Source organism: Mauremys reevesii, linkage group 1, assembly GCF_016161935.1.
Source record: "Mauremys reevesii isolate NIE-2019 linkage group 1, ASM1616193v1, whole genome shotgun sequence".
Taxonomy (NCBI): domain Eukaryota; kingdom Metazoa; phylum Chordata; order Testudines; family Geoemydidae; genus Mauremys; species Mauremys reevesii.
In genome coordinates, this window is record NC_052623.1 from 256,582,294 (window position 1) to 256,610,131 (window position 27,838).

Below are 27,838 nucleotides of genomic sequence, written 5' to 3' on the forward strand. Positions count from 1 at the left end.
TTTCCTCTTTCACCCTGCCTTGCTGCATTTTGTGCTGCAGTTTAGGCATTTGCTGCCTAGGAGGAAGTGACTAGAAGGTCCAGCTACCAAGACAGCCTTAAAATCCAACGGATTTATATTACAAATAGAGTTGCATGAAATTTTGGGGACAAATCATTTATTCACTGAAAAATGCAGTTTCAGGTTGACTGAAACTATTCGTGAATTTGGGTTGAATTCAGCAAAATGCTTCAACTGGAAAAAATTGGGGGAAGGATTCCAAAAAGTCAAAATGTTTCATTTTGACATTTTCACAATGAAATGTTTTAGCTTTTTGTTTCAAAATGATACTGCATTTCAAAATGTAGTCGGATTTTTTTTAAGGGAGTAAAAAATACTGTTTCATTTCAGGTCAAACAAAATATTTCTTTCAACCCAAAATGTTTTTTTTTCCATTTTGTTTCAGCAAGAAGAAACAAAAAATATTCTTTTAAGTCAACATGAAATGAAATTTGTTTTTTCCCAAAAAACTGAATCAGGTAAATCATTTTTGTGATAAGGATAAAAAAAATTTTGGTAGATAACTGGGGTTTTGACTACAGGGAGGGATAGCTCAGTGGTTTAAGTATTGGTCTGCTAAACCCAGGGTTGTGAACTCAGTCCTTGAGGGGGCCATTTAGGGATCTGGGGCAAAAATCTGTCTGGGGATTGGTCCTGCTTTGAGTAGGGGGTTAGACTAGGATGACCTCCTGAGGTCCCTTCTAACCCTCATATGCTATAATTCTATACATGAACAATTTCATGGAAAGTATCTGCCTCCATGAACATTTTTGATTTTTCCATCTGAAAACTGACTCTTTTTAGTTTCAGAAGTTATCAGACAACATTTTTTAGGTTTTTGGGTTTGGAGGGGTTATTTTCTTTTAAATGAAACATCAGCATATTCCAAGGGAGACAAATTTTGATCTAGCAATGAAACAGTGATCTATTAGTGTCTTTCCAGTTCTTGATGGAGTGATGTCCCTAACACAAACACCAACAAGACAGGTGGCACTAATGGGTGCTCTTGATACCTTATGGCATTTTCAGCAGAGTAGCCAAGGAATAAATGGGCATGGAGGCTGAATTACTGCTTCGTAGTCCTTACAGTTCAAGACTGAGGCACATTAGTAGCGAGGCATGTAATATGTGGGGAACGCTCACACTGTGGCTGCCTGTGCGCAGTCTGTTGTCCAGATATATAGATAATTTTCCTCTCTGGGCTAACAATCTGGCAGCATTCACGGGTACTACTTTCATTTGGGGCCTTCCACCCGTAAAGACTCGCACTGACTTCAGCGAGCACTGAATCCAGCCCTTAAAGTGTTTTTAAATTGAAGAATACAAATAGTGACCTGATTTTCTGAAGCCGTCCTATATTCCTACTGTAGAATTCTATAGGATAGGTCAAAACCCTATAGCAAGGCAATCATTCTCTATTCCGTTATATAGGTTGTTAGAGTAATCTCCATAGACTCAACCCTAAAGAACCCTAATGGTTTCATTTATATTACTGTAAATTCTTAAGTTCCCCATTCCAAAAGACAACAATAAATAACAAACCATAGAAGAAGTTTACACTTGAGACAGGGGTCTCCAAGTAGTAGCTGTAAGCTTCAGTTTAGAAGCTATATTATTTCTGGCAGTAAATACAGTAAAACAAAATCTGGGCAAACCAGAATGCATTTGAAATCTATTCAATAACCAAAGTCACATCAGGTGATTTATTTTTGCATATGTTTGGAGTCTGAAATTCTCTCTCTACAAACTGAAACCCCACAGAGGCTTGATGCAGAGGACGTGCCTAGTATCTCAAGTCTGCCCATGACAGCACAGGACCAACTTGGATGTTTTTCCAAGCTGCTGAAGCAAAATCTGAACCTGAGGGCATACATTTGCTTGTAGTAAAGGCTGGCAACCTGATACCGACAGTGCCTCCTCAATGGAATGCAACAGACGGGAATCATGTGCCATAATGCACAATGCTTTTCATTGCATCACACAAATATCTGTAATCTGATGTCATTGGTTGCAACTACAAAGTTACAGAAGCTCTGTTGTACTCTATAGACTGGCAGGGATAGTGCTACAAACAGGCTATTGGCATCACAGTATCCCCTGTCTGGAGGAGCTGGTAACAGATGTAAAAGTTTCTCAGGAGGGAAATCCCAAACCAGGCTGCAACCATCTGTTGTCAAAAGCACACATGGGTATTTTCATACTAACTCCTTCAATTTTCCTTGCAACTATTAAAGCTGTCTTGGGGGCAGGGAGTTGTTTCTTAAACAAAAAGGTTTGGGGTTTTTTGTAGTAAAAATGACTTATTTTGAAAATAAAATGTCTTGAAAAAATTAAGCTTTTTGGTTTTTTGCAAAAAAAAAAAGTGACTTTTTATTTCGATACTTTGATGTTTCCAAAGAAAATTTTGATTTAAAAACATTGCCAAAAAATTTAGCAATTAACCATTTTGACCTTGCAAAATAGAAAGAACTTTGATAGTTATGAAATTTTTCACACATTTTTTATTGTTTTTTTTTTATTTCAACCAACTCTCATAAATAGGGCTAAATGTGCTGAAGGAAAAGCTTTTTCTAGAACCCTGTGTGAAAGCAGGAACAGCACCCTCTGAATGATTGACAGCCACATTCACAACCAGTAGAAAGATGCAGACAAAATGGGAGAAAGAAAAAGACTTTGGGAAAAGGTGGTTTTAAGAGGGGACGAGATGAAACAGTGAATGCATGAGAGAAACAGATAAAAGGAGAAAGCAGTTAGGACAGTTTAAATGGTGAGTTGGACTGAGATTGATAAAAGGAATAGAAAGCATAAGACAGAAAAATCACAGACACAGCTAAAAGACGAAGAAAGGAGTAAAATAAACTGAGAGGAGAAACAAATAACTAATTAGAGTTAGTAAGAGCAAGAGAGTGCAGTGAAAACATGAAGTGGATAATGAGAAGAGAGATGCAGCTTTGCTGAAGTTCATTGTAGCAAGTGGCTTCTCCTGAGGAAGATGAGGTACATAAATTACTGTGAAATAATGGTTCATTTCACAATCAACTCTGGTGGGGAGAGAAAAGTAAAAGCAAAACAGAAAAGTGAGTGGCAATCAGAAGATGGATCCCATTTCATGACTTCAGCTCCATATCAGGTGTCAGAAAATAAGAAAGCCGGCCAGAGATTCTGCAGTTTCTTAAAAGCCTTCTGGTTCTGGGTGCACCTCAGCCCCTCCAGCCACCTCCTTTACCAACTCCTGTTAGTCCCCAGCCCATTTTTACCATCACACTCGTCTCCCCTGGCTTTCTTCACCATCTTGGCACATTGCCGCCTGTGATGGGCACAGCCCACACTAGGTCAAGCAGGGGAAGGGCTGATTCCCTGCAGTGGCCTGCTCACCCCAAATGTGCTTGGTCTGCCAGTTAGAGGGAGTGTTTGCACCCAGGCTCATCAGAGCATATAGTTAAGCAGGAAGAGTTAGCGTGGGGTTGGTCACAGGAACAGTATCCTGAGAGGAGTGGCTTTATCTGACTGGAAAGAGAGAGAAAAGCAGAAAGGCTGTATAAGCACCCAAGGGACAAATGGGAAGCCAAAGGACTGAGGAAAGAACCTTGAGAAGAATAGGAGGAAGTGGTCAAGGCAAAAAGAACTGAAGGGGTTCAGTGCTTGGACCAGACACTCACTTAATTTTCAGGGTCAGAACTCCCTGGAGATGGTGGGCAAGAGCTGCTCTTCAATGCCACCATATCAAGATGGAAGCCTTACCTCCTTTAGCCCCCAAAATAACTCCCATTTACCATCTCACTCACATCCCCCCACCCGTCCTCCCTTTACTTTCTCACTCCGTGTCCACGGGTCTTTATTGCTTGGAGACAATTCAGGATGTAAAGTGTGACATGGTGTCACCACAGAGGAGAACAAGTGCCATACTGCACCCCTTTAACAAGCATCGCAAGTGTGACCCCAGCAAGAATAGCATGTGCAAAGGAAGGATATTGGACAAATCTGTTTATGCATCCCCCGGTACTCACCCTTCCTGTGGTATCGGTTCTATCTTGTGAGACAATCCTGCAATTCTGAAACATTGATTTATGACACAGTGGTCTCCAACTTCTTCAGTCCAAGAGTTGAACAGAGGTCAAGGGGTCATAATCAATATTTTGGTGCAGATTCTCTGTCTTGTTTTGCTCAGGTGTCATACAGGGAGGGGAAACCATACATAAGTCCCCTGAGGGAGGTTGCCCCTGGTGTGAGGGAGACCTTACCAGGGCTGGATTTAGGGGCAAGCCACTGCTTGGGGTGCCAGGCTTGGGGGGTGCTGGGCTTGGGGTGCTGTAAGGTATTCAAAAGTTTAACAAATGGAGTAGGGGCACCAAAGACGTTCCTGACCTGGGGCACCTTTGGTCTAGGGCTGGCCCTGGTCCCTAGCATGCATATAGAGTCATTATAATCAGCTCCTACACCTCCATCCCACTACCCTTGATGCAGGGACATGTCAAGAGCAGGGAAGGGGAATGGCTAGACAGTGCTATGTTACAGCTTTCCACACCCAGTCTATAGTCCTTCAAGGACCACTGCCAGCTGGTGCAAGTCAAAGCAGCCTCAGGTTGCTCTAACCTGCACTAAGGTAGAGATTCAGGGAGCTTTAAACAGTGGTTGATTTTCAATTGCTCTTATTCCCCCCCCAACCACACACACCTCTCCTGGGCTGTTGTGGGTGGACGTGTGCGGGGAAGGGGAACCATCCTTTGCTAGGCACTAGTCCCCTAGGCTCTGACAGAGCCAGTTGAGCTCCTGTCCTACTCTTTCCTGGGCTCCCACAGCCTTGCAGATAAGAGGCAATGGAGCAGCTAGAACTACTCACCTATGATGCAGCAGGCAATCACCAGGGGAGCTGCTGAGCAGCTGACAGCTGCTGCCCAGAGCTCACACTAGAACAGCTTCTGGGTCTGCAGGGGAATGGTGGGAGCCAGTGCCCCCTAGTGACACTGCTGATTCAAACACTTCTATTTTAAAATCCAAGGTTGCAGCTTAGGGAACACACTTGCAATTTGCAATCAAATACACATTTGCTTCTTACTGCAATCACCTTGGAGGGCCACAATTTAGAGACCTGAGGCCAACTGGCTGAACAATGCTGATATAAACTGAACAAGGGAACTGAGAACTACATGACAAGGAGAACCTAGGAAAAATGTGATTAATATGAAAAGAAAGAAAAGAAAAGATCAAATTTTCTGAAATAATGCCCAATTAACATGCCCAATCTGGCTTTGTTCAAGTAAATAAACCAGAGTAATTAGTTTAGTTGTGGATCACAATTCTCCTTGCCTATGATATTTGCATAGTTGATTGCATGTTTGCCTTCAGAATCAAGCTAAAGCATGTAGATATGCAGCAGACATTAACACTTCCAGTTCCTTGGGCATAATTCATAGTTTGGGTTGATAATAGGGGTCCATGATTGCATGCATTCTACCATTCAATGTACATCATACTTTGGGCTGACATAAAACTCAAAACTATAGCTAGTTGAACAATTTTCAACAGAACAATTTTCCAGCAGAAAACGCTGTTTCATCAAAATTGAAATGTTTTGAGGGAATGGATTGAGTTCAATGTTTTCAATGGAAAATTTTCAAAACACTTCATTTCAATAAGGTTGGAATATTTTGTTTTGAACTAGTTCAACAAAAACTTGAAACTGCATTTCCTTATCATTGGGTGCATTGCCTTATGAGAGTTCTGGTTTGGGCCTCTATTGTTTCTGTGGGCTCCCTGGAGGACTGCATCTCCCACATGCATTGCCAGACTCAGTGGACAAAACTGCATGTGGATTCAACGGCTGGACTACATCCCCCATGATACATGCGAAGTCCTGACTCTCCTGATGCACATATATCAACCAACATATAGGCCAGCAGGAAATAGCTAAGAAATTGCAGTTCATGTTCTATATCAAGTGGACCTGCTTTCTCCTGCCCAGCAGTTCACAAGCCTGAGGAGATGGGGCTCCATCAATTTGTGGCATTCTCCTGCCTAGTCCGATTTTCCATTCATTCATATCAATGTCACCGTTTTTCCTCTTTCCTATTCCCTGGAAGGCATCATCAGCTCTAACCATATTATGTTGTCTGTCTATGTTGCTGGAAATAAATATTAACTTTCTAGTGGGGCGGATGATTCTCAAAGTGACCCTGAACTAGAGTTGGTCACACCAGGGAAAAAATCATGAAAAGTTTTTCACTTTCAAAGTTGTTCCATTTTGTGAGCTCAAAATAGATGCATTTTTGTTTATTTTTCAAAAATGTTCATGAAATTGTTCATTTGATTTTTTAAATAAAAAATAGCTATTGAAACCAAGTACTGAAAATTTTATTTAACAAAATACTCATTTAATGAAAAATTCGGTTTTCAATTAATGAAAAAAATTGTTAGAAACAAATCTAACAAAGACTTTCCTGAGAAACAAAAATTCTGAAAAAGTCAACTTTTTTTAATGAAAATGTTCATTTTTTAAAGGACAACTTTTCATCCAGAAAATTCAACCAGCTTTACTGTAAATAAAATGAAAGTTGTAATAAGCAATTGCCCTTTGCTATTCTCAGTGGGGCATTTTTATTTGAAACATTTGCTTACTACTGTATGTTTTTCCCTTATACACATATCAACTCTCTCTCTCTCTCACACACACACACACACACACACACACACACACTCTCTCTCTTACTAACACGGGGTACAAAATACTGTGCAAATACAAGACGAAGGAACAATGGCTGAAGAACCATTAAAATGAGAGTCTAAATCAGTGGTGGGCAACCTGCGGCCCGTCAGGGTAATCCACTGGCGGGCTGTGAGACACTGTGAGGCACGGCCGCCCCCAGCTCCCAGTGGCCACGCTTCGCCGTTCACGGCCAATGGGAGCTGCAGGAAGCAGGAGCCAGCACATTCCTGCAGCCTGCACCACTTCCCGCAGCTCCCAATGGCCGGGAACGGTGAACTGCGGCCACTAGGAGCTCCTGGCAGCCATGCCTGCGAACGGTCAATGTAAACACTGTCTTGTGGCCCACCAGCGGATTACCCTGACAGGCCGCATTCGGCCCGTGGGCCGCAGGTTGCTCACCACTAGTCTAAATAGATGCAGGTCCAAATTTCCAAAAATGACTAGATATTTTAGGTGTCTCCATTTCTGTCTTTAATTTAAGACATCTCAAAGAGGGCTCATTTTCAGGGAGCTTTGAAGACCCACATTGGACAATCAGGCCTTTTTGGGGTCAGAGTCAGGGGAGGGGGAGGGGCAGGCACAGGATCTGCAACAACAGAAGTACTGAAGTATTCAACTGTCATAGTTGTACAGGGGGAAAAGTGTCCACAGTACCTGGCCACACAATGGTTGGCTCAGCTCAAGCCGGTGTCATCAGTCCCTGGCTTTTATGATAACCATGCTGACCCTATAAGAGTAGTCCCCCTTCCTGCTGGCCTATATTAAACATAGCATGGGTACAGAGGCTGATATTCATCTGCAGAGCCAAGACCAGTGCATAGAGGCCTAAATATCTATAATTTGTCTTCAAAATCAATTTCCTGGGGGCAGAGTGAGGTCAATTATATTGTTCGAGGGATTTCCTTTGGCAGAGTCCCATCACATACACACACACACATATCCTCCCATCTCTATCTACCTTGAGGTGGTGGTCAGAGTGGCCCTGGCTGGTGGCTATCAAGCAGTGACTAATGCTGACCTCTGCACAGAGGTGAAAGTAAGCTGGTACGGTCTGGTACAGCGTACTGGCAAGAGCTGGTGCGCCGTGCCGGACCGACCAGCTTCCCCAGACTGGTGATTTAAAGGGCCTGGGGCTCCCTGCAGCGGAAGGAGCCCAGGGCCCTTGAAAACACCTCCTGAGCCACTGCCGGAGCCCTGGGGTAGCGGTGGCAGGGCTCCAGCAGTGATTTAAAGGGCCTGGGGCTCCTGCCGCTGCGGGGAGCCCCAGCCCTTTAAAGCACCACCCGAGCCCTGCCGCTGCTACCCGAGGCCCTGGCAGCAGGGCTTGGGTGGTGCTTTAAACATTTAATCACCAACAGATCCCTGCTGCCACTACCGCCGGAGCCCCGGGCCCTTTAAATCACTGCCTGAGCCCGGCTGCCAGAGCCCTGGCGTAGCAGCGACAGGGCTCTGTTGGCGATTTAAAGAGCCCGGAGCTCCACTGAGGTAGTGGCGGCCAGAGCCCTGGGCCCTTTAAATCGCCCCTGAGCCCCAGGGCTCTTAGCCACCTCTGCAGCTGGTAGCTCCAGGGGTGATTTAAAGACCCTGGGGCTCCCAGCCACAGCCAGAGCTCCGGGGCCTTTAAATCTTGATTTAAAGGTCCCACCTCTTCTGGTTGAGGCCACGCCCTTGCTCAGGACTCCAGTGTACCAGTAAGTCCTTTAACTTACTTTCTCCCCTACCTCTGCATCTGTTTGGGGCCCTACAAAACGAAGGCTGCTATTTTAGTTCATTTTTCTGTGCCTGTGGCTTCTTCATTTAATGTCCGGTGTGAGCCATTTCTGCTACAGTTATTTTGCTCCTGTCCTCCTCCCCCACACCACCACAATAAGCACAGTTGTTGTAAATATAAACATTTAATAATAATCCATGTTAGGTTTCTTTGTGCAGCCATTTTAAAAGGTATTAAATACAAAACTAAGAGTGATGGATCTGACTCGAGCCCAGAGAGTCCAGAAAATTCCCTGGAGAGAATACGAAGGTAGCTGCCTTAATTTTCTGCATTTTCCTATTTCAGTGAGACCAAGTCAGAGCCCTTGGGCCTGATTCACCTTTACTGCACACCACCTTTACATTGTGTCACTCTCCCTGATAGTCCACTTCTCCCACAATCACTTCATGCCAGCTCTTATGAATGGCACGAACTTTCCCCAAAATTGGTAAGCCCATTTACCTTATCTTCCTTAATACTCACTTTGGTTGTGATGTCTTCAGACCACAGCCAGGTGGTAATGGCTAGGCAGGGCAAGCTACCCTGTGGACACAGCTAGCCTGCATGATAAGATGCTCCTGGTTACCGCCTATTCCTGCTCTCCCACCCCTATCCACTGGTTTGTTTCATCCTCCTGTTCTGTCTGGTCACTAACTGCCTTTGTAAACTCTTTAGGGCAGAGACTGTCTCTTGACTTCATGCTTGTACAACACCTAGCACAATGGTGCCCACATCCCCGACTGGGGCAACTTGGCATGACTGTAACATAAATAATTAATAACCACAATAACATGGAGCCAAAGTCAGTTCTAGTGTAGGGGGTGCAGCGGCCACTGACTTTATACCTCCTTTTTCCAGGAAGGGAGGGAAGAACAGGTAGAGAAGCACAGCTCCCTTCATCAGCTAAAAGCAGCAAGTCCATAAATCCCCCTCCTCCTTGACTGGTGGAGGGAAAGCTCCCTTTTGTCTTCCTATTTACTTTAAGCACAGTCCATATTAACTCATTGTACTGCAGGCATTGTCAGAGAGTTTCTTTCCCATATCATAAATCATTACAGTCCTAGCAACAATAACCACCCTGTTACGATGCACTGACAATGGTCTGAGCAACCCTCTCTGATGGTACTTTTGTTGTGACATGAAGAGCTGAGACTGAGATTCTCTGCCTCATTCAGTTTCTGTGTAAGTCTCTCCTTCTGTACCAATGGGAATTTTTTAACTGGGTGACCTCAGACAAGTGATTTCACCCTTCAGCGCCTCAGTTTCTCCATTTGTGAAATGTGGCTAATGATACTTGCCTCCTTTGCAAAGTGCTGTGAGACTAGTAATGAAGAGTGCCGTAAGGCTATGTGTTATTATCCCACATTAGCCACTGAAAAGCTATTTGATTGTAATAATTTTTGCATGATATTCTTGAGTTTTATTTAACCTTGTAATGAATTAGATCCCAATCCAGCATCTTGCACTACTTATGTAGGCCCCTGTGCCCATGAAGGACCCTACTGACTCGGGCAGGGCCCCACTGGACACAGGGATCTTCCCAGATGCAGACAGTTGCAATACTCTGCACCCAATTACCAGTCGTTCAAGTTATCAAGTCATCTGGGCAAAGCTATATTAAACAATAGCTTCCTCCAATCTGTGTCAGCCTCCACACATTTCTGCTCTTCAATTCTTGTTATATCTTTGAATTTACTGTGCTTGAACTGACTGAGGTACTTGAATTAGGGTTGCCAATCCTCCTGGTTTGGCCGTGAGTCTCCCGGAATCAGGTTTGATCTCCCAGAGGCTACTGAAGCCAAACCAGGAGGTTTTAGGCTACTAAAAGTCTGGCAGCACAGCAGGGCTAAGGCAGGCTCCCTACTCGCCCTTGCTCCGCACTGCTCCCGGAGGCGGCCGGCATGTCCGGCAACGGCTCCTAGGAGGAGGCATGGCTAGGGGGGTTTCTGCACGCTGCCCCACCCCGAGCACTGACTCTGCAGCTCCCATTGGCCGGGAATGGGGAACCGCGGCCAATGGGAGCTGCAGGGGTGGTGCTTGCAGGTAGGGGCAACGCGCAGAGCCACCTGGCCGTCCATAAGTCTAGGAGCTGCTGTTGGACATGCCGCCACTTCCAGGAGCTGCCTGAGGTAAACACCACCTGGCTGGAGCCTGCACCCCGAACCCCCTCCCACACCCCAATGCCCTGCCCCAGCCCTGAGCCCCCTCCTGTACCCAAACTCCCTCCCAGAGCCTGGACCCCAAACCCCTTCTGCACCCGAGCCCCCTCCTGGAGTCCGCATACTGAACCCCCTCTCTCACCCCAACCCCTTGCACCAGGCTCAGCCTGGAGCTCCCTCCCACACTTCAAACCCCTCGGCCCCATGCCCCAACCCAGAGTCCACACCCCATCCTGCACCCCAACCCCCTGCCCCAGTCTGGTGAAAGTGAGTGAGGGTGGGGGAGAGTGAGCAACAGAGCAGAGGCGGGGCCTCAGAAAAGGGGCATGGCATGGATGTAGTCTTGGAGAAGGGGCGGAGCAAGGGTGTTTGGGTTTGTGTGATTAGACAGTTGGCAACCCAACCTGAATGGTGTACAAAAAAGTGTTATTTAGCCTTTCCCACAATACAAAAAAAAAAAAACAGGGATCACCCAATGAAATTAATAGGAAGCAGGTTTAATACAAACAAGTGGAAGTACTTTGGACTGCACAATTAACCTTGTGGAACTCATTGCCATGGGATGTTGAGACGATCAAAAAAAGAACCAAGTAAATTCATGGAGGATAGGTCCATCAATGGCTATCTGCCAAGATGGTCAGAAATGCAACTTCATGCTCAGGCTAACTCCGAACCTCTAGACTACCACAAGCTGGGAAGAGAAGACAGAGGTGGATCACTCCAACTGCCCTCTTCTGAATACTCCCCCGAAGCTTCTGGTACTGGCCACTGTTGGAAAATAGAATACTGGGTGAGATGGACCTAGTATGGCAATTCTTATATTCTCATGACTCTCAGTTCTGGATATTTATTTTTTTCTTAAGCTTTTCAAAATACTTTATACTCCTAAGGAAATTTGGTTCTAATTTTAATCTCTTTTGCTCATTAGACCTCCCCAGCTCCTCTCTACCCTGCCCTCTCACTAGCTCCAAAGAATATGCAATGCCGTCGGAAAATTATTTAAACTGAAAGCCTGTGACCTTTCACCTATGCCCTCTATTAATTTTTGTGAAGGCATGTGAACTCTGCCTATTTTTTCCAGGAAATTGCTTCCTTGCTTCAATTATAAATAAAAAGCGCAGGGTAGCTGTGTAGAAATGAAAGAGAAAATTAATTCAACCAAAACAGAATGTACTGTGCAAATGAGTTTTGTTTTTCAACCACCATGTGATTTTCATGTGTGAATAGGTTTAGGTTTTAAATCATTTTCTGTAAGAGGAATTAGTGAAAAAGGAACAGGACTTAGACAAGAGGACATCTCCCACTTGCAAATCAGGAAGCAATGGCAACACTGTGGGACATGTTCTGTCTGCTATAATGCTAAGAAGGCAGTTGAGTGGTGTGTGCCGCATCAACAAGAGCCAAAGAAAGGCATGTTAACGACAGACATTGGGATGGGCTCACTACTCTGAGCCACTCTCTCCCTTTATTTCCTTGACCACAAAATTATTTCAAAATAAAGTTCTCAAACATGAAAAACTTAATAGCCAAAGTCCTTCCTCCTAGGGTTTCCTGTGGGGGGATGAGGGCTTCCATCCCTCTTGCACAACCTGCAAAGATGACACCCTTCCCCCCTTCCCCACCCAACAATGAGAACAGGAAGCCTTTGGAGCTGTTCTTCCCTCCCCAAGGTGTGCCTTGATTGGTTTGGTAATTATTGCACCTAGGGTTGCAAGGCATCCGGTATTCAACCTGAACGCCTAGTCAAAAATGTTAAAAGTCCATTCGGTGGTGCAGCAGAGCTCAGGCGGGCTACCTGCCTGCCCTGGATCCACGCAGCTCCCAGAAGCAGCAGGTATGTCCCTGCGGCCCCGCAGTGAGGCTCTGTGTGTCGGCTCCGCAGCTTCCATTGGCTGGGAACCATGGCCAACTGGAGCTGCAGGTGCAGCACCTGCAGGCAAGGGTAGCACACAGCGCCCCCTGACTACCCCTGAACCTAGGGTCCACAGGGACATACCAGCCACTTCCAGGAGCCACCTGAGGGAAGCGCTGCCCAGAGCCCCCCACGCCCCAACCCCCTACACCAGCCCTAATCCCCCTCCCAGAGCCCGCATCCCACACCCCCTCCACATCCCAACCCCTTGTCCTAGCCCTGAGCCCCCTTCTGCACCCAATTTCCCTCCCAGAGCTGGCACCCCACACCCCCCACATACTCCAAACCCTTTGGCCCCAGGCCAGTGCCCCCATGCACCTCAAACCCCTCATCCCTGGCCCCACACCAGAGCCCACACCCCAGCTGGAGCCCTCATGCCCCCTGCGCCCTACCCCTGCCCCATCCCAGAGCCCCTCCTGCACCCTGAACCCAGCACCCCCCAGCCTAGAGCCCCTTCCTGCACCCCAAAACCCTTATCCCTGGCCCCACCCCAGAGCCCACACCCCCACCAGAGCCCTCACCCCTCCACACTCCAACCCTCTGCCCCAGCCCTGAGCCTCTCCTGCACCCCAAGCCCCTCATCCCTGGCCCCACACCAGAGCCCTCACCCCCTCCACACCCCAACCCCCTGTTCCAGCCTGGAGCCCCCTCCCACACCCTGAACCCCTAATTTCTGGCCCTACCCTGGAGCCCGCACCCCCAGCCAGAGCCCTCACCCCCTCCCACACCCCAACCCACTGCCCCAGCCTGGTGAAAATGAGTGAGTGCGCGAGGGTGAGGGTGCAACAGAGGAAGGGGGATGGAGTGAGTGGGGGCGGGGCCTCGAGAAGGGGTGGGATGAGGGTGTTCGGTTTTTCTACAGTCGGAAAGCTGGCAACCCTAATTGTCCCACAAGGCTCCTGTTCCTGGGCCCGCAAAGAAATGGTAACCTTGTTTTCCTGAAGACACCACCCCTCCCTGAGACCATTTCCCCTTTCCCAGCAGCTGCCTCTGTCACTTCCTAAGGTCCATTTGCTCCAGAACCATCTCCCTTAAAGGGCCAGGCTATCCGATTATATGCATGATGGCAATACTCCCGCCACATAAAACATACCTGCCATTCCCTTCTGCCAGTTTTCTTTTCCCCCACAAGTGTGTGTGTGTGTGTATTTTAATCACTCATCAATTTTCTGTTACTTTATCCTCTGTTGAAATATGCTTGAAAAATATTTTTAAAACCTTGTTAGCTCAAATATCCTGTGTAGTTTGATGTTCACTGTCTCCCCTTGCTCTTCTAATTATCCTTCGAAGTTTAATAAAAGCCTCATCTTGTCTAATCCCACATGATTCTTCTCCTCCCTCTGGGGTTCCTGGATCCTTATATAAATAGACATCATTTCTGGATGGAATCTCGTAATGAGTCTGTCAGCATCTTATGGCTGCTTGAAGTCACAGAGTTCTCTCACAATGCCTAAACAACTTAATCATTGAAAAAACAAACTCCAAAGCAGTGGAGACTTAGCGTGAGACCTGTATCCTTTCTGAAGACACCTGCCCGCCCTAGAGTGCTTGCATCTTCCTTTTATGCTCTATCTTCTTTAGGGGGAAAGAATAAACGTATTGTGCTTCTTAAAAAGGGGGTTTGATCTTAGTACTAGTAAAATTCAGCCATCTCACTAGGTGGTAAGTCAATGCAGTGTTAGCCAAGAGAGTGAAAATGCACTGATTAATAAACAAAGCAGTGCGAAATTTGCCATGCGAAAGCTGCAATATTTGTGAATGTGAGGGCAGAGCTAAAATTCATGGTAATTTCGAGAGTTCTGTGGAGGTTGTTTAGCAAAATATATTCTCAATGCCAATATTTTTGTGAACTTTTCATTAGTTTAATGATAAATTTTTAGTAAGATTTTGTGCGTGAAGGTTCCATTGAAGTCAATCGCAAGACTCCCACTGACTTCAATGGAACCAAGATTTCACTCTCAGTGTCATTTTATCTTTCACCAATGAAAGCAGCTTCCTGAGCTGGGCAAAAATCAAACTGGGAATACCGAGGAAGACAAAAGGGCAGCTTTTTATCTGCAGAAAACATTTTCATAGAAAATGGAAGAAAAAAGATGTGAGGCAAAAACCACAGAACTGTTTCCTTCCTGGTGCCCAGCTTAAAGGGGCCTGATTTTCAGAGGGTGAATGCACAGCACTTTCTGACAATCAGGCCCCGCACCCAGTATTCTCTAGTCACTTAAAAAAAAATCTTGGCCATGATTCCTGCATCAGTTTTGCCAGCCAAGTATGGTGGCTGGAAACACTCAGGATATCTATCTGTGCGACAGGGGAAATAGTGGCACAAATGGGGTGCCATAACTATGCCAACGTGACCCTGTAGTGTAGTGCAGTCTACAGTGATGGAAGAAGGTTTGCTGCTGCTGCTATAGGAACAGCACCTTCCCAAGCAATGGTAGCTAGGTTGATGATGGAAGCATTCTTCTGTTGACCAAGATGCCTTTACACTGGGGTTACGTCAGCACAGCTACAGAGCCCAGGGGTGTGGATTTTTCACACCCCTGAACATTGTCGCTATATCAACCTCTGCTGGAATGGCAGTAGGTGTAAAAGGAACTAAGGGTGTATCTTGACAGCATTGTTAGCTAAAGATGTAAATCCAGTGTTACTCATAACCTGACTCCCACCCTGCTCCCAACAAATATCTAAATGGGGCTTTACACTGGCTCATGAGGTGGGTGTGTTGGAACTTGAGTACTGTCAAAGCTCAATTTGGTAACGCAGTGAGGACTCATCTTGAGAAGCAGGCATTGGGCAAACAATTAAAAAAATATCAGATCACTCTGAAAAAATAGTATGACGTTATAACATTTGTCAGTTTATTTGACCCACTCTACTAAGAAGCGGGAGTGAAGCAAGAAGGGAACTGAACACAACGTATTGTTCCATCGCCTAGGTTTGAGGGTGCTTGCTCTGGGATTGGTCCAATCCAGGTGTGTGGTGGGGGGAGGGAAAAATAAAGCTAAGTGCAACCAAGCTAGGATCAAAAGTGGGTGTAATGAATCCCTTCTCCACCTGCGGGCCAATATTTTTGAAAGTGAGCAATGTTTTACTTAAGCCACTTCCCTAGTGAGCCACAATCCCCTCAGGATGTTCCCTTCATCCTATCCAGGAAAAAAACAAACAGCTGGAAATCTTCTCAATGCTTCATGGGGTACCTTGCATTCTTATCAAGTATAGGAAAATTACAAAAACAAAGCTTTCCCATCTCCTCATCCTCAATCCATTAAAAATGCAGTAGATCCTGTTTCAAATCCAAATGGTAAGGTCCTCACACACTCTGGACCTAAATTCTTTGGCAAGGTACCTGGCTTTCTGTGGCATTCTGGTGAATATACTGGAAATTCTGTGGCAGCATGAGATAGAAGGCTAAATGGAGGGGTTTATACTGAATTAAATATGAACTCATGTGAAAGCAAAGGAAGTTAGGCGCCTAAATACCTTTCAGGATCTGGGCCTTTCAACCTAATAGCATGGCAGATATTGTTGGGAGGAAGCTGGAGGTTTTGGCACCTGGTTAAAGGAGAATTAAACTTGTGGCACCCTGGGATTGTTTAGTAAACATCATAGCTGGATATTTCTTCAAAAAGGATGGCAGAGAAATAGTTAACAACGTTGGCATTTACACGGACATCCTTAGGTTTCAGAGTTAATTACTTATAAAGATGAATAGGGCAATTCACAGATTTTTTCCCCCCAGGTTGTCTAAAGACTCAGGAAGTGAAAATATAAGTTTACACCTGATTAATTTTTTTCAATGTAATCTTTACAGTCCTAGGGGCTAAAAGCAATCATTTTAATGAAAGCTCAGACTCTGGAGCAAAATTATGTGGCAAGGGGTGAATTCTGGGACATATTACATGGCCATGGAATTGCAAAATAAATATACAAGGCCCTAGAAATAGAGGTTTCTGTTCAGGGTAAAAGAAGCTTGCATTCTCTGCCCACAGACAGGGAGTGGGAACAGCTCTAAAAGTAATTAAACTCTCAGTGGGAAAGTAATTTTGATTCCGAGGTGATTCCTATTCAAAGGAGGTTCCTGTTAATGTAGAAGTTCTGTTTTAAAAGCATTTCCAATACTACATATTGAAATATAGAACTCCAGCATAAAAACAGTATAGTACAGCTCACTGCAATTCATTGGTGACCTACTAGTTGTTTGTTTTTCCCAAGAGGATCCTTCAAACCTCTCTCTGAGCCTCTCCTTTTCCTAGCCTCAGGGCCTCACATCACAGTGACCAGGTTCTGTTGAAAGAATGCTGATCTAAGCTCCTTTTGGAACCTTGAAACACGTCTCTCTTGTATCACAGTACAGACTGGCCTCAGTCTTGAAGCGGGGGCAAGAGAGGAACACCCTACTTCCACAGCACTTCCAGTTCCTACCATCTTGGGAGTAGGAGGTTGGAATTGAGTCTCTGTGCTTTCTCCTTGTATAGTGCTCTGAGACTGCTGGGCTGGGCTGACCTTCCCCAGTGTTTGAGAATCACAACGTTTCCTGTGAGCTGCACCATCTGCATTTGCTGTTTAGAATCAGGACACACCCCATCTATGGATATGCCTAATTTAGAGATACTCCTTTAATAACATGCAGATTTACAGAGACCTGGACATTCTAGTGAAAGAACTGTGTATGAACATGCTGGTTTTAGATCAGCCATGTTTCAGGCTGTGTTTCCAAATCAGAAATGTAGGTCCTGAGCTGGTGTAAAATAGGTGAAGTTCTAGTGACCCCAGTGGAGATATAACTTCCACCAGTTGAGGGAGCTGTCACATCACTAAACAGGTGGTATAGTTAGAACCACCATCTCTCCTCCTCCTGTTCTGCTGCTCCACTATTAGGTGCAGAAATTCAGCACTGTATTCCCATATGAAGAAATTGGCAAGGAGAGAATGTGTGCTCTTGGCAAAGCCTTACCCTGGGGTTATGCCAATAAACAATCGTTTTCTAGCTGCCACAAGCATTCCATTATTTCTGCTGGGCCATTCAGGCCACTCAAGTTCAGACTCTGTCAGTCCTTCCTTAATAAACCCCTATTATCAGGGGCTTAGACCTCAGCGGTTAGAATTCCTGCTCAGCCGAGACTTGGCACTCACGGTTTCAGCCCAAATGTTCTTTTGAAGGGGGGGAATTAAAACACAATGCAGCAGAGCCAAGACAATGGAAGTTTGTTGCCTCCAACTTATATTTGCACTTTGAAATAGCTAAAAACGTGAATTTTTAAGTTTGTTTTTTATAAAAAATGTTTGGAGACTGGTTATTGTGGAAAAGAATCAAGTGAGTGAGTGAGTAGCTGACTATGCAGATCCATTTCATTTTCTCATGCATTTTTAATCACATGCTTTTGGGGACAGATTTTCAAGAGCACTCTGCATGCAGCAATTCCCCTTCTGACATGTACAATGCAGAGACACAATGCCTCAGCTGCTGTAACTATGCAAATCTACTGACTTCATGACCATGACATACTATCTCAATCCAATGGATCTATGATGTACATGTGCTTTATTCCTTCATCCCAATCCTTCAGAGACTTTACAGGTCATATGGAGTAGCATACTATTCAGGGACACACTGACATATCATTGTGAGCAGCCCTGGCCTTAGAATTTTTGGTGCTCTAAATAAGCCTATGTTACTATTAGGGACGGCTTACCTGGTCTGTCAGGAATAAGAGCTTGCCCAATCTACACTCAATTCCTGATCTCAAATCAACCCTAACTTTAAAAGGAAAAAAAGAGGATATATCCCCATTCCACTCAGTTCCCCTATACATGCAGATAAAGCTGCAGGGCCCAACAATTCTGGCTGCCTCCCTCTTGGCCATAGTCTTTATTCTCCTCTGTTAAACTATATATAGACAGCTGTGCCTGTGCAACGGCATCATAAAACGGTTGTTAAACCATAGAACCAGTGAACAGCATCCACACTACTATTCTGCAGTGATTTGGTCCTTATGCTATTGTAGTTATACCAGCTGGCTCTGTAAGCCAAGGTGCAAATGTCAAACAGGGCAAGTCTAATCCAAAAAGGGGCACAGTTAGCAAAAATTTACATTGCATTTATTCGCCAGTTGGGTGCCTTGGTGTAAAAAATGGCTGGTGTAAACTAAAGCACCCAGGAGGCCACAGAGGGAACCCATGCCATAAGAACATCCAGCAAGGGTATCCTCCATCTCTACCTCTCTGGTGATGACTGCTGATGGGACCTGTCCCTTTCCATGCTCCCCTTCCCTACTGCCTTTTTGGTTCAGGATTATTGACTGGCATGTAGACCATGACAAATGTGATGTTTGCATTGCATAGGATAGGGAGTTGGATTTACAGAACACTATGGCATAGGTGTAATGTATGGAAATCACCAAGGATTTGTGTAGATAGGATTTGTGGGAGAGAGAAAAAAAATGGGCAAAAGAGCTGAGATTTATTGGCAGATAAAATGAGGCCCTTTCTCATTGCTTGTTGGAAGTGGGTAGTTGTCACTTTGCGAGTTAATACTGCACTGATGTATGTTTGGGAAAACCTTGCCGAGGCAGTGGCCTGGGAGTCAGAGCTTTTTCAGAGAGGCTCTTTCCCTCTGTAAGAGTTATTTGGTATTTGTCTCAGGAACTGTTTGTATCTCTTTCCACATAAAGCCAACCAAGACCCTTTTTACTTGTGTGCAATTCTCTAAATTCCCTGAACAGTAGTGACAGCAGCATCAGTCTAGAGAATATACTAACTACCACCATGAACTGCTGCTGCAATGACAAAGGGAGTGAACACAAGGGAACGGGAGCATGTCTGAAAGGCCCACACCATTGTCTCCTTTCATTCCCCTGAGGAACTCAGGTCTGTTTTGAAAAGTACTGGAGAATCATGCTGTAATTTACTCAATTGTACTAGAATTACCTGTGGAACTGCAGCTGTGATAGCAGGAAGATAGGAGACTTAAAAGACTCAGTCAGAGAAGCCTTTGAGGTTTTAGTTGCTTACATCAAACTGGATCTCCAGACCCTCTGAGGTCAACATACTAAGTCCTATGCCCCTCATGAGTGTAGATGGTTGAACATATTTGAAGTTGGGAATGGCTCCGTCCCCTTAATGCACCCTGCAACCTATTGTTTCAAATTCTATCATGGGGATTTCATAGGCAAAATCTTAGATAGATGTCATGAAACAATTTGAAGTGTGCAATCTGTGTGGAGTGTGAACTTAACGTAAATTTATTTACCAACAATTTGTGTATTACTCCTACTTATTTTGGTGATTTTATTTCAGCTTGGGGAATGTTACGAACAAAAACTTTATAAAGGAAATCTTTGCAAAACTGCACTAGGTTTTCCACAAATGAAATGGAGATGATGGGGAGAGGAGAGGAGAGATTTTGTTTTTTGAAAAGTTCATTGAAAAGTCACAAATGGTCTGCTTTGCTTTACAGATGGAGATTTCCTGCACAGATCTAGCGGGTGGTGCACAAGTCAATTCATTACAGTGTCAGCAGCTTATCTACCACAGATTGTAGGGATTTCTCTTACACAAAGCATGAGTCTATAGGGAAATCCCATCCCCTGGGTTCCAATCCCAAAGAGCTAATGTAACCCATCACAAATTAGAACATACAGTTGTTCCTTAATCGATTTCTTGCAATAATTAGTGGCATCTGTGTAGGTGCAATACAGCACTGCCCCCTCCTGGAATGTGACAGATGGACTCACATGCAAGAGGTCCCTCTGGTTCAGCTAAGGGGGATGCATTTTAAGTAAGTGTAGAGATGGAGTGTTAATATGAGCCTTTGCAAACACAAATTAAGAAAGAACCAAATGGTATACATACAAATGCTGGCATAAACACAGAACTCAGAGTACTCAACCCTTGCCTAGACAGGCAACAACTGAACTTAAAGGCTACTCAGTCCAAAATGCATTCTGCATTGAGCATAGTCTAAACCAGGGGTAGGCAACCTATGGCACGCGTGCCGAGCTGATTTTCAGTGGCACTCACACTACCCGGATCCTGGCCACCGCTCCGGGGGGCTCTGCATTTTAATTTAATTTTAAATGAAGCTTCTTAAACATTTAAAAAACCTTATTTACTTTACAGCAATAGTTTAGTTATATATTATAGACTTATAGAAAGAGACCTTCTAAAAATGTTAAAATGTATTACTGGCATGCAAAACCTTAAATTAGAGTGAATAAATGAAGACTCGGCACACCACTTCTGAAAGGTTGCCCATCTCTGGCCTAAACATTGCTCCCACCAGAAGAGGATCAGATTCATAATACCACAAGTGTGTAGAGACCTATGTTTCTGAAGCCTAAATCCTACATTTGAATCCCACTTCTCCTGATGCAGCATGGTGGCCTCACTGCTTGTAGATGTGCCATCATAAATCACTGCCAACTGGCACCTAATTAGGTGGACACTATTACCCAGTCTTTTACTTCCTGGCAGAAGGAAGTCTCCGCTCGTACTGGCTCTGGCAGTGAAGACCTCCTGCTGATGGCTCAGATAATACTTCTGACCTCTCTTCGGAAATGAACATGGAAACAACCTGATGAGCTATTTCAAGAAAGATGTGTGATCAAGGAGAGGGGTAAGTAAATGCACCTCCAGGCTGATACAGAGCAAGGTTTTTTGGTTTCTTTTACTACTTCTGATCTAATATTTACTGCCTCTGCACTGGCTTGCTGACAGTGAGGTGTAGGAAATCAAAAGCTTTGCGCCCCCCCCCCCCCCTCCTCCCCACTCACCTGGGATTGATTGATTGTAAGCATATAATCAGCCAATCAAAGGATACAAACTCAGTTTTTTATTGCTTCAGCTATTAGCCTTGCTGATCATGCAAAATAAAAGAAGGGGGCATTTTGTATCCTGTGACTTGATGCTTCACAAAGTGGGACAACAGCCAGAAAATCAAGACATCTGGTCAGACTGCTATACTGTGACTGAGAGAGTCCTATTTGAGAAAGAAAATTCTTTATTTTTGCATTAACCTATGAGTCACACTAAAGCCCAGGCCTCAGTTTATTTTAACCAATTATATAGTCTCTTATCCCCTCTTCTCTAACACTAATCCCACCACTGCACACTCCTTTCATTCCAGCCTCACTCAAACACTCAGCCTACCCATCTTGTTCTTCTCCATTAGTACACCCAGCATTCTCCCTCACATAAACTTATCTGCAAAAATACCTTTACAGTTTTTAGACTTGTCTCTTTTCTATCCATCCATTCCATGCTCATCACTGTGAGAGCACTTACTCTTCTCTGTAGGTATTATTAACTCCATTTCCAAAGATGCTTCCCGCCTTTCTCCCTGGATGAGAGTCTCCACACTGTACTCTGTAAAGAATTCTCTCTTTTATCTGCCTCTCACTGCAAGGTATTCTGTGATTCTCTGTAGGAGGCTGCTTCCTAAAAATAAATTGCATGATGATCAGTTTTCACTTATGCTTGATCTAATTAAGTTTTGCCACCATAACACAACATGGTGCAACAGTGACGTTTCCACTGTATTAAACAGGGCTTTGTTCTTTTCCTGTTCCTTTCTTTCCCTCATATAGTCAAACCAAATGCAATGGTTGGGTTTTAATATGAAAATAATTAGTACCATCCAAGTGCAATAAAAAAATAAAAAAGTCCAAGCTGTCTGAATTCCTGAATTGGTTGATCTCTCAGAAGAACTTAGACAACACCAGCAGTCAAGAAGAAGATGAAACAGCTCAACAGCATTTGTTCACAAACCATAGAAGGTGCTGCCTTTAAATGCAGCAACCGGCTCATCTCTCCAGTAGCGAAAGAGCTCAAGGATGGAACCATTAACTATTACACTGTCAAAGGCCACATACTGGATAGAGGACAAGAGTGATATAATTAGTGGTGAATTCTGAGATAGATTAAAAATGTCCAAAATTAAAATAACGTTCCTAAATTCATATTTAGGCATTCAAATAAAAGTTTATCTATATGCCTAAATATATATTTAGGAGCCTAACTTTAGGCACTAAGGTTTGAAAATATTGAGCTATGGGAATAAATGTATTATTATTTTTAAAGACTAATATAGCATCATAATTGTGCATGGGAATTTACAAAATGGATAAAGACAGTGTCCCTTCCCAAAAGATCTTATTTAAACTGAAGGTACATTTTAGTAGCTCCCCAAGGAATTTATGCAGAAACTCAGGGCTCTTAAACTGTGTTTGAATGCTACACCCCCTTGACTCCCACTGCAATGGTTCAACTATGCACTACCTCTGAAGCAGACCAGCATTTGAAAGACACAATCTACCCCTTGGGTCTGATTCTGCAGTGCCCTGCACCTTGTGTAGTCATTTACACCTGTGCAAAATGCTTCTGATCCAGTAGTATTTTACACTCACTTGTCACAGGTATAAATGACTATACACAGTGGGAAATCAGGTACCTGAAGCTGTATCCTCCTGTTGTGATGATAGCAGAACAGTGGGAATGCTCTAGGATTTCTAAAGAATTTGGTATTGGTTGGTGCCTACAGCAGTCACCATGGTCAGCACTTCAGACACTCTTAAATTTGGGACTTATGAAACCATTGAGATTTTCATATACTCCCCTAATCCTACCCCACCACCTCACTGCTTAACCACTTGAATGCTGCCAAACATACCTGGATATATGGCAAAAATGCGCCTTGCGTATTTCCCCAGATACATTGCTTTGAATCATCAACATGTCAATGAAACACTGATGCTTTCAAGATAAATAGCAATGCAAGGGTTTATTTATGACTCATTTGTATTTTAATGGTAATATTTCATTGTGGGCACTCATAGAATCACAGAATATCAGGGTTGGAAGGGACCTCAGAAGGTATCTAGTCCAACCCCCTGCTCAAAGCAGGACCAATTCCAAACTAAATCATCCCAGCCAGGGCTTTGTCAAGCCAGGCCTTAAAAACCTCTAAGGAAGGAGATTCCACCACCTCCCTAGGTAACCCATTCCAGTGCTTCACCACTCTCTGAGTTAAAAAGTTTTTCCTAATATCCAACTTAAACCTCCCCCACTGCAACTTGAGACCATTATTCCTTGTTCTGTCATCTGCTACCACTGAGAACAGTTTTGAGTTTTTCATTTCAAATTATACTTTGGCAATTTCCCATCAGGCAGTGATGTGAAAACTAGAAAGGAGACTGAGTACCAGGGGCGGCTCTAGGCACCAGCAAAACAAGCTGGTGCCTAGGGCGGCAAAATATAGGGGGCAGCAAAAGGCTGGGGCCCCAGCTCATCCTGTCCCTGCGAGCCGAGGAGCGGCCCGTCCCCTGCAGCCGGGGCAGGGCCGCGCTACCGGCTCCTCTTGGGGGAGAGGGATGGCCCCTGACGGGTAGCGCGGCACCGCCTGGCTGCAGAAGACGGGCCGCTCCTCCTCCGCTTGTTCGCGCCTGGGTCCTAAACAGCGCGGCAGCAGCTTGGCTCGGGCGGGGCGGGCTGCGAGCTCCGGGCCAAGAGGCAGCTGAGCTCAGCCTGAGCTCGCAGCCCCGCCCCTCCCCACGCGGCTCTGAGCAGGGAAGAGCTCAGCCCCCTCCGGAGCCATGCGGCTGCCTCGCTGGGCAGGGCCGCTTCTTGAGGCGCGCGCTGAGCCGGGGGATTGGCTAAGGGGCAGGGAGTCCCGGGGACACTCAGGGGGCACAGGTTCTGGGGGGGGGGGCGGTCGGGGGGCGGTCAGGGGCCAGGAAAGGGGGGGTTGGAATGGGGGTCCCAGGAGGGGTTGTCAGGCACCCCGACCCCATTACCCCCAGGCCCAGCCCTGACCCCAGCTCCAAGCCCAGCCCCTCGGACCTGGGCACCCCGGCCCCATCCCCTCACAGCCCTGACCCCAGCTCCGAGCCCAGCCCCTCTGAGCCGGACACCCCTGACCCCATTCCCCTCACAGCCCTGACCCCAGCTCCGAGCCCAGCCCCTCTGAGCCGGGCACCCCTGACCCCATTCCCCACAGCCCTGACCCCCAGCTCTGAGCCCAGCCCCTCTGATCCGGGCACCCCTGTACCCATTCCCCCCACAGCCCTGACCCCCAGCTCTGAGCCCAGCCCCTCTGAGCTGGACAGCCCTGACCCCATCCCCACAGCCCCGACCCTCAGCTCTGAGACCAGCCCCTCTGAGCTGGACACCCCCTGACCCCATTCCCCACAGCCCTGACCCCCGCTCTGAGATCAGCCCCTCTGAGCCAGACACCCTCCTGACCCCATTCCCCCACAGCCCTGACCCCCAGCTCTGAGCCTAGCCCCTCTGAGCTGGACACCCCCCTGACCCCATTCCCCCCACAGCCCTGACCCCCAGCTCTGAGCCCAGCCCCTCTGAGCTGGGCGCCCCCCTGACTCCATCCCCACAGCCCAGACCCCCAGCTCCGAGCCCAGCCCCCCTTGAGCCGGGCACCCCCCCACCCCATCCCCACAGCCCTGACCCTCATCTCCAAGCCCAGCCCCTTTGAGCTGGGCACCCTCCGACCCCAGCCCCTCCACCCGAGACCCCCAGCTCTGAGGCGAGCCCCTCTGAGCCAGACAACCTCCGACCCCATCTCCCCACAGTCCTGAGCCCAGCCCCTGTGAGCCGGACACCCCCCAGAGCCCAGCGCCCCACCCAGCCCTGGGCAACAGCAGCACCACCTCCAGGCAGTGACAGCCCATTGGCACCAACCATCACCCAGCAACAGCCCATTATGTAATTGCAAATGTATACAGACCAGTAAAGCATTTAATGTTTTTAAATAATGTATTTGGTGTATTTTCAAATTATTACAAATTAATTTTCACTATTTATTTTTTACATTTCCAAATACATGCTACTATAGTATTGCAACTTTTTTTTATGGAAGGGGCCCCCAAAATTGCTTTGCCCCAGGCCCCCTGAATCCTCTGGGCGGCCCTACCCAGTGTGTGTGAGGAGCCGGGGAGGGAGGGAAACGGGGTCTCCTGGAGCCGAGCCCGGGCTGCGATGGCGGCGAGGGGCTCCTGGAGTGTGTGAGGAGGTGAGCGGCCGGCTGGGTTCGTCGGTGCTGAGCAGGTAGCCCCACAGCCGGAGATCCTCGCCTTCCCTCCTGCCAGGGCTGGGCCAGGGCACCGTGAGGCTGAAGAGCAGCAGGTCCAGGGGGCTCTCCAGGTCCTCGGCCGCCAGCATGTCGGGGGTGAGGGCGGTGAGCACGAACTGATCCTCCTTGGCCACCAGCAGTGCTGCAAAGCCCAGGGAGGGGGCTGTGTTCTTTGCGCCACCCCATAGCCGCGCCGCCACCTGGAAGTACTCCCGCTCCGCACCGCCCAGCAGCTCCACCCGCATGGGGACAGAGTCGCAGCTGAGCCAGGGCTTGGCTGCAGTGTGCTGGTAGCGGATCCCACATTTGGCGGGGAGCCCAGTGCTGGGGCAACAGGGGCTGTGAGTGGGGGGCACTAGTGGGAGGGGGGGTCATGTCTGGGGGCAGGGGGGGCAGCCAAAAAATGTTTTGCTTGGGGCGGCAAAAAACCTAGAGCCGGCCCTGCTGAGTACTTAGCAGTCCAAGTGGTCATGAATAAAATGGTGACAAAAATCACAGGAAATTTCTAGATGGCAGTTTCAAAAGCAGATGCAGACTTTTTAAATTCCTCTTTCCTCTCCCAGGGAATAAGCCTCCCAAAGGGCTTTGCACAATACCTGTGTTGCACACTGATGTGTACAGGATCAATTTACAACAGGGATCAGAGAGCAAAAGCTCTCAGAGGCCAGACTGGAGGTGGGCGAATTCTGGCAGCATCCTGCCTACTACCTCTCCCTATGTCACAGATAGAATAGGAACAAAAGTAGGTTTGTTCTCTTTATAGTAATACTATATAACTGGATTTGGAAATTAATGCCAGCAAGTGGGTTGGAAAAGTCTAATCTGGATTTCAAAAGATAGCACATCCGAGCGGTAACACAGATATTTAAGCCTTTCCTTCAAGCCCGCTTTGTACCTAAGGCTCCCTTTTAGCTCCGGCAGAGATGCTGCCTACAGCCTGGGAGGGTCCCAGTTTCAGTCTCAGCTGCAGTATTGTGCAAGAAACACCCACATACCCCCATCACACATCTGGGCCCCTAACAAGAGAGTCCACTGATGAAGCACACCCACGCCAGTATCTGGTCATAGGTGGATAGCTATAGCACCTTTATTTGCAAAGTGAGCAAATTTGCCCACTTGTTGTTATTTGCAATCAACTCTGTTGAAAGAGCCAGGGATGTCTTGTAATTTTAAAAATTACCCTCTCCTGACTGACGTTAGTCATACATACATTAATCCCTGGGAAGCAAGGGACTGAATTATGCTTCTTTGCCAAAGGCCATAGTCCCAAAACCACTGAACACCATCAGCCCAACCAACTTCAGAAGTTGTCAAATGTATTCAGCACCTTGCAGAACTGGACCCAAACCTTCCCCCCACCTATTCTATTGCACAGACACTAATTTATTGTTGTAGGTTTCCATATGGGGACTGAGTTTACAAAATAGATTACCTCAAATACAGCTTCTTATAATCAGAGAAGGGAGAGGAGCTGAAGATTTCATGAAGTCTGCTAGGTATCCCACTGTGTAGTTAACCAGGTAGGCACTCAGATACTGTGGTAATGTGTGCCAGCATACAAGACAGGAGGCCTGATTCAAAGCCAATTGAAATCAATGGAGTCTTTCCAGTGACTACATAGGGCATTGAAAAGATCCAGATACATTAGTTTGTTATTATCTAGTTGTTCACAACAAGTGGGCTGCTGGCACTTGTTTGTTTATTATTTTTTGCTGAGAAAGGAACATTACAGCTTTTGTGTGGGGGTGGGAATCTCGCCTATAAAGAACAAGTATTATATAAAAGAGATGCAAAGACAAAAATAGAGATTGATGAACCTGTTCAGATAAAAGCAACAGCAAGACAACTCAGCATTACATTTGCAAAACAATTTACCAACATAATTAATCTGTGCAACATCCTTGCTAGGCAGGTATTTATTATCACACACACCCATTTCGGAGGTGAGCAAACGGAAGCACAGAGAAGTTAATTAATTGCCAAAAGACCAGAGCCATAACTAAGCATTTTAGCACAGGGGATGAGCAAGCATATTTGCTCCCCCTACCGGTTTATTTTCGTAATTTTTCAGTCCCATATTTTGCCCCCGCTTTTTGGCATCCTGGGCGGCTGCCCTGCTCGCTTCACCTTGGTTACAGTCCTGCAAAGGACAAAGAAGCCCAAAGGCAGAGCCAGAACTTGGACTCAGGAGTTC

The 27,838-nt window shown here is 46.2% G+C and overlaps 1 protein-coding gene across 4 annotated transcripts in view; it reads right to left on the reverse strand.

Moving 5' to 3' along the window:
• The window catches only part of PTN (pleiotrophin), a 116,590-nt gene that overhangs the window by 32,377 nt on the left and 56,375 nt on the right, over positions 1–27,838 (reverse strand). The window contains exon 1 of one of the 4 annotated variants that reach the window (XM_039521006.1): positions 8,976–8,980. The exons of the other annotated variants lie outside the window; for them this stretch is intronic. The gene's annotated coding sequence lies outside the window, so the exon portion shown is untranslated. Of the gene's footprint in view, positions 1–8,975; positions 8,981–27,838 lie in introns of those variants that run through there. 4 annotated transcript variants of the gene reach the window in all.